The following is a 7,315-nucleotide window of genomic DNA, read 5'->3' as shown; positions in this document are numbered from 1 at the left end:
CCAAATTGGCCCCTGATTAGCCTCCCAAAAGTTGAGAGTAGTGAGAAACTGATTTGGCACAAACCTTTTGAAGTTTATATGGGAATTACTATGGAGAAACCATAATTTCTGTTCATATCAATCTCAAAATTCACCACTTCACTCTACTTTAGAAAATGATAATTGAACTTGTTGAAAATTTTCTCAACTACAAGTTTGTTGAAAATCACTTTTCGATCAAATGTAAAGAACAAAAATTATTAATGATTCAAGTCACTGATGTCTTATGATTATGCTCCATCAACTGTTCAGCAGGCAACATTGGTGTTTATGGCGCGTAGAATAGAGGACAAAAATCATGGCTACTATGTCACACTGCAGAATACAGTGTTGCCCACAATACAGTTGCTTAATCTTGCCATAAGATTATCAATCTCTTAAACAATTAATAACTATTTCATTTGACGTTTGGCTCAACAACTATATTCTGCTAAGTTGTAGTTGAGAAAATTTTCCATAAGTATAGCTTTTGAATTTTTGAACAGTGCAATATGGAAAAAGGTAAGAAGACAATGAACAAAAAGTTTGGATTCCCCATTGTAATTTCCATATAAACTTTAAATGGTTTGTGCCAAGTCAGTTTCTTATCAAATGAGTTTAAACTTTCGGAGGCTAATCAGGACCCGATTTGAAACCGTTTGAACACTGTGGAGCGAAAATTTCAAATTTTGCATCAGTCTAGTGTCCATCTTCTTTACTCAGGGAGCAGAATAGCACGACTGTCAGTCCTGTAGCGTGGTATTCAACCCATTGTGCCGTGTCGTGTTCATTATTCCATGCTGTGTCCAGTATGCCGTAATTAGGATCTTACTGGCGTCGATCCTAATTTGCCAGTGGGTTGGTGTGTGAGTGTGTGTGTATGTGTGTGTTTGTGTGTGTTTGTGTGTGTGTTTTTTGGCAAGGAGGAAACCTTCAAAAGGCCATCGTGCCACCGCTTGATGACTGGGCGCACAGTCGCGGTGACACGGTGTGTGGGATTCTTACCGCATTAAAACCTCCTTGGACGCCTTGCCCTTTTCCCCCGGACCACTTGTCGTATTACTTCGGAGGTGGCCGTGCATTACGCACCGCACTTCACCTCAGCTAATTGGCGCTTCCATTTCGCTGATCGTCTCTCCAATTTGTGAGCCATTTAGCTCTTAGCGTCGCGTTCTACTCGGTTAACCCCGGTGGTGGATTCAGCGTACTCTGACGGAGAGTTCTCCCGGCTTCGGCTTTCACTTCACTGCAGCGCTGACATGATGCGTTACTGCTCTGCTGACGGCGTTAAAGGTGCCCTCCTCTCGACACATTTCTTCGACGACGTTCTCCGCGCTAAGAACGAGCATATCCTCTCGCACGGCATCAAATCTAGGACTTTCGAAGGCCACGTGCTTTGGTGATTCACTCCAGACAGAAGGGTGACGGTGTGTGTCCGAACCGATGCAGGTACTTCCTGAAGCAGCCACGACCAGACAGGAACTGCGTCAAGTGGAAGTTGACTTCTCCATGCTTCCTGTTCACCCAGGTCGAAAGAATCGGTATTAGCCTGTGTGTCCAATGGACTGATGCAAAATTTGACTTTTTTGCTCCACAGTGCTTAAATGGTTTCAAATTGGGTCCTGATTAGCCTCCCAAAGTTACAACTCATTTGGTTAGAAACAGACTTCGCACAAGCCATTTGAAGTTTGCATGAAAATTACTATGGGAAATCTCAACTTTTTGTTCATTGCCTTCTAGTCTTTTTCCATATTGAGCTGAAAAACAGTTTGATAGCCATTCTTATAGAAAATTTTCTCAGCTTCAACTTTGCTGAAATTTTTTTCTATGTAAAACGAGACAGGAAAAAGTTATTAATTATTTAAGAGATTGGTAAACTTATGACATGATCAAGCAGCTGCTCTGTAGGCAACACTGTATTTTGCAGTGTGACATAGTAGCCATGATTTTTGTGTCCTATTCAACGCTCCAGAAACACCAATGTTGCCTGCTGAGCAGTTGATTGAGCATGATCAGAAGACATCAGCGCATTGAACCATTGATAACTTTCGATCCTTGCATTTAATCAAAAAGTGATTTTCAGCAAAGTTGTAGCTGGGAAAGTTTCCTACAAGTACAGTTGAAAACTTTTGAAGCAGACCGATATGGTGAATTATTAGATAGACATGAACAAAACTCTTGGTTTTACCATAGTAATTCCCATACAAACTTCAAATGGTTTGTGCGATCTCAGTTTCTCACCAAATGGGTTCAAATTTTGAGAGGTTAGTCAGGATCCGATTTGGAATCGTTTAAGTATTGTGGAGCAAAAATTTCAAATTTTGCATCACTCTAGTGTCCATCTACCGTTCTCTGCTGCATCTCACTCCTGCTGCCACTTAGCCATAGCCAATTTTTCGTACTCCTCTGGTTTCTCTCGTCATATAGCACTCGTTTGGAGATGAACTAGCCAATGGCTAAAAATCTCCTTAATAACGATAAAAAAAAAAACAAAAAATTTAGCACTCGTAGTCCTCCGCCAAGGTGATGCCGATTGGGATCATACCGGCGATAACGCATACTGCCTCCATCGAAATGGTTCTGTATGCACTCACGACTCGCATAGCCATGAGCTGGAACGTACTGCTCAATTTCCTTTGGTTCTGCTTCGTTTTCAGCGCTTCAATCCAGGCTGCACCTCCGTACCTTAGTATCGATGAGGACACACTAGCCAGAAGACGCCTCTTGCTGCTGCTTGGACCAGAATTGTTCGGTATGCCGCTGCGTGTCCGAACCGATGTATGTACTTCCTGAATTAGACGTTGCCAGACAGGAACTGCGTTAGGTAGAAGTTGACTTCTTCGTGTTTTCTGTTCACCCAGGACGAAACAATCGGTATTAGTCTATGTGTCCATCTACCGTACTCTGCCGTGTTCCACTCCTGTTGCCACTTAACCAACGACTCCACTCTCACAACTTTCCGTACTCGTCTGGCTTCTCTCCGTCTGTAGCACTCGCTGTCATTCGCCAGGGTGATGCCGATGGGGATCATACCGACGATAACGCATACTGCTTCCGACGAGATGGTTCTGTACGCACTCACGACTCGTATGGCCATGAGCCGGAACGTACTGCTCAGTTTTTTTTTTTTTGTTCTGCTTCGAAACCCAGGCTGGACCTTCATACCTCAGTATCGACGACGACACACTGGCCAGAAGACGCCTCTTGTTACTGCTGGGACCAGCGTTGTTCAGCATGATTCTAGCTATCGCGTTGATGGCCTTTGAACCTTCTCACAGGCATATTCGACGTGGCTGTTGAAGTTTAGCTGGTCATCGATCATCACTTCCAGGTATTTCAACACGCGCTTCGAGGCTATGGCGTGCTCCTCGACGGTGATGTCTGCCCCGATTTACAATTACTAACCAATAGCACTTCCGTTTTGTGGTGGGCTATCTGCAGCTTCGTTCATTGCATCCAGTTGCCAATCATGTCGATCGCCTCGGTTGCCAACACTTCCAACACTGCCACTGTTACCATCAAGACGACGTCGTCCGCAAAGCTAACGATCTCAACTCCTTTGGGCAGCTTCAGCGTTAGCACGCCGTTGTACATCCCGTTGGCCCAAGGATGGAGCCTTGTGGAGCTCCCGCTGTGATCCTAATCGATCTCTGTCCCATGTCTGTCTCATAGACCAGAACCCGGTTCTGGAAATAACTCTTTAGGATCCTGCACAGATAGTCAGGGACCCTCATTCTCAGCGCCTCGGCGATAGCCTCCCAGCTGGCGCTATTGAACGCATTCTTGACGTCGTAACTGTAAAGCGGTACAGCGGGCAAAAATCACCGTCGGGCAGCACGCCATAGCCTCGAAGCGTGTGTTGAAATACCTGGGAGTGATTATCGATGACCGGCTAAACTTCAACAGCCACGTCGAATATGCCTGTAAAACACCAACATTCGCTGCCAGACTGTTGAGCAGTTCAGTCGATTTGAATTCTCTCTAGTTTCGTTCGTTCGTTCGCAAGTCGAATTAGCTCCGCGTTGTATAGTGACGCTCTCGCTGACCCAGCCATGGGTAAGAAATCGCGCGGTAACGCGAGTGCCGGCTTACCGGGAAAACAGACTCTCCCAGGAGACGGCGCGACCACCGAGCCAGCTCAGAAGAAGCAGAAGAAAACCCCATTGCCCATCCCGACAGGCGTTGCGGACCCGCAGCCGGGGCCTCCCGGAACTAAACGACCCAGACCTGAAGACATCAGCGCCACCGCATCGGCAGCAAAAAAGCTGCTGAGCAACAATCCGTTCTCCGCCCTGCAGAACGGAGCCCAGCCGCAGTCGGACCCTGAGACGGTGCCTAAAAAAGTTAAGTTGCCACCCTTCTATGTGAAGGGCTTCCCTCCCGGGCTATGGGAGCAGCTGGATTTCTACATTAAGCAGGGCCTTCGCTGCACCATTCAACGGTGCACGGAAGGCTACAAACTGATGGTCTCGGCCGAAAATCACTACAACGCAGTCCAGGCCCTCTTGGACAGGATGAAGCTGGAGTACTTCTCCCACGACATCGAGGCCACCAAGCCGCTGAAAGTGGTGCTGCGCGGGCTCCACGACATGGACACCACCACCTTAATGGACGAGATTAAGGCGAACGGCCTCAAGCCGGTCGAAGTCCACAAGATGACCCGCAGCAAGGCCATCAAGTATCGTGACCAGCTCTACCTGGTCCATCTGGAGAAGAACTCCACAACCGTGAAGGATCTCCAGACGACACGCACACTGTTCCACATCGTAGTGAAGTGGGAGCGGTATAAACCCACCCACCGTGGCGTCACTCAGTGCTCGAACTGCCTATTGTTCGGGCACGGCACCAGGAATTGCCGCATGGCCAGCCGCTGCATCAAATGCGGCAAAAACCACAAGATCGACAACTGCGACAGCATCGAGGAAGCCACTCCCACATGCGCCAACTGCGGTGCCGCCCACAAGGCCACAAGTAAGGCCTGTCCGAAGCGGGCCGAATACGCCGAGATCCTGAAGAAGGCCTCGTCCAACAGCCAGCCCGGTCGCAAGAAGGTTCCAGAAAACAACGCGCAGAACTTTCCTCCGTTATCACCGGTCCAATCACGGCCAATTCCAGTGTTGCCGCCGCTCCCGCTCAACCAACAGTTGGCTGCCGCTGCAGTTCCCGGTCAAGCCTCCGGGCCATCGACGGATCCCCCTGCTCCGGGATTGGCCGGTACAACCGGTGAAGCTACAGACGATTCTCCGCTGTCAACGGATGAGATCGTCACACTGTTGGCCCAGGCCATCATCATCAAGCGCACCTGCGCAACAAGAACACAACAGCTCCAAGCTATCATCTCCTTTGTCGCTAATTATGGACCGTGAACCCATAAAGATCGCCAACTGGAACGCTCGCTCCGTAGGGGCGAAAAACATTGAGCTTGCAGACTTCCTCCGCAAGCACGACATCGACGTGGGCCTTCTCACCGAGACTCACCTCAAGACCGGTGACAGCTTCTGGCTGCCCGACCACAGCATTGTCCGGCTTGATCGCACCAGCTCCAGGGGGGGCGGTGTCGCGGTCATCATCAAGAAAGGCATCAAGTACTGCACCCTACCCCACTACCGCACTTCCATCATCGAGGCCGTCGGCGTTGAGGTGGAAACATCGACCGGAAACGTCCGGTTCATCGCCGTCTACTGCCCCCGGCAATGTACCGTTAGCAATGGTACAGCACAGCAGTTCAAGAACGACCTTGCCATCATAACCCACACCAATGCCCGCTTTGTAATCGGAGGGGACCTGAACGCCCGGCACGAGGCCTGGCGGAACTACCAGCAGAACCAGAACGGCCGCCTGCTATTCGACCATTCCCAGCATGGTCTCTATTCCGTCTGGTTTCCGGACGAACCAACCTTCACATCACCGACGGGCAACCCATCGACGCTGGACCTGTTCTTGGCAAACACCAGATTAGCCAAGCCGGTTGCCGTCAACGACCTGAGTTCGGACCACCAACCGGTGCTGACCGAGCTGGGCTACAACGTGGCCCCTGCACCGTGCCAGCGGAAGGACTACCATCGAGTCAACTGGGTCCAGTTTCGACGCGTGGTCGACCGCCACATCGACGACAACACACCGCTCGACACAGTGGATGACATCGACCGGGCCCTGGAGGGTCTCCATCAAGCCATATCCGTGGCTGACGAAGAGTGCGTTCGACGAGTTCCTGTGAGGGGTAAGTTTCAAGCAATTGATTCCCACACCAAACTCTTGATTCGGCTCAGAAATGTTCGTAGACGCCAGTTTCAGCGGACTGGGGATCTGCAGCGTAAATACGAAATGGTCGATCTGAATCGGCAGATCGCTTCCAGAATGGTCTCAATCCGGAACGAGAGTTTCGGGCGGCTCGTTCAGAACCTGGACGACCGTTCCAGACCATTCTGGAAGGTTGCCAAGGTGCTGAAGTCTCACCCCAAGCCCATTCCACCACTTAGAGTCAATGACGAACGGCTTATCACCAACGAAGAGAAGGCCAATGCGATTGGGGAGCACATTGCCCAGTCGCATTTGCTTGGCTCTAAAATCCCAAGTCCACTCGAGAACCAGGTTGCGCAGTGCGTCCTGACGTTAGATGCCTCCCCTTGTGCCGTCCCTCCAGAAGAACGGATTACAGAGGAACAAATTTGCTCAGCGCTGAAATACAGTAAGAACATGAAGGCTCCCGGGTTTGACGGAATATTCAACCTAGCGTTGAAAAATCTCAGCCCGAGGGTGCACTCGCTGCTAGCTGCCACCTTCAACAGATGCTTGGAGCTGCACTACTTTCCAAGCATCTGGAAGGTGGCAAAAATCATCCCGATCCGCAAACCTGGGAAAGACCCTTCACTACCGTCAAGCTACAGACCGATTAGCCTGCTCTCAGCGCTGAGCAGTTGTTCGAAAAATTGATCCTCAGCCGACTAAACAAGTTTGTGGAGGAACATGACATTCTTCTTCCGGAACAGTTCGGGTTCCGTAAGGGGCATTCCACCAATCATCAGCTAGTGCGGGTGATGAATAACATCCGGAGTAACAAAGCTGTATCCAAGTCCACAGCCATGGCCTTGTTAGACGTCGAAAAGGCGTTTGACAATGTCTGGCACGACGGACTTATATACAAGCTTTGTAACTCCAACTTTCCACCATACCTTGTGAAAATCACCCGTAACTATCTCCAGCAAAGGTCGTTCAGGGTGTCGTTGAATAGTTCCCTTTCGGGACAATTTCCGATCCCAGCAGGTGTTCCGCAAGGGAGTCTGCTGGGACCACTGCT

The sequence above is a fragment of the Ochlerotatus camptorhynchus genome, unplaced genomic scaffold (genome assembly GCF_037179485.1).
Source record: "Ochlerotatus camptorhynchus isolate MF236.1 unplaced genomic scaffold, CSIRO-AGI_Acam_v1.1 ptg000094l, whole genome shotgun sequence".
Taxonomy (NCBI): Eukaryota; Metazoa; Arthropoda; class Insecta; order Diptera; family Culicidae; genus Ochlerotatus; species Ochlerotatus camptorhynchus.
The sequence above is the reverse complement of the archived record's forward strand: the minus strand, read 5'-3'. Positions refer to the sequence as shown.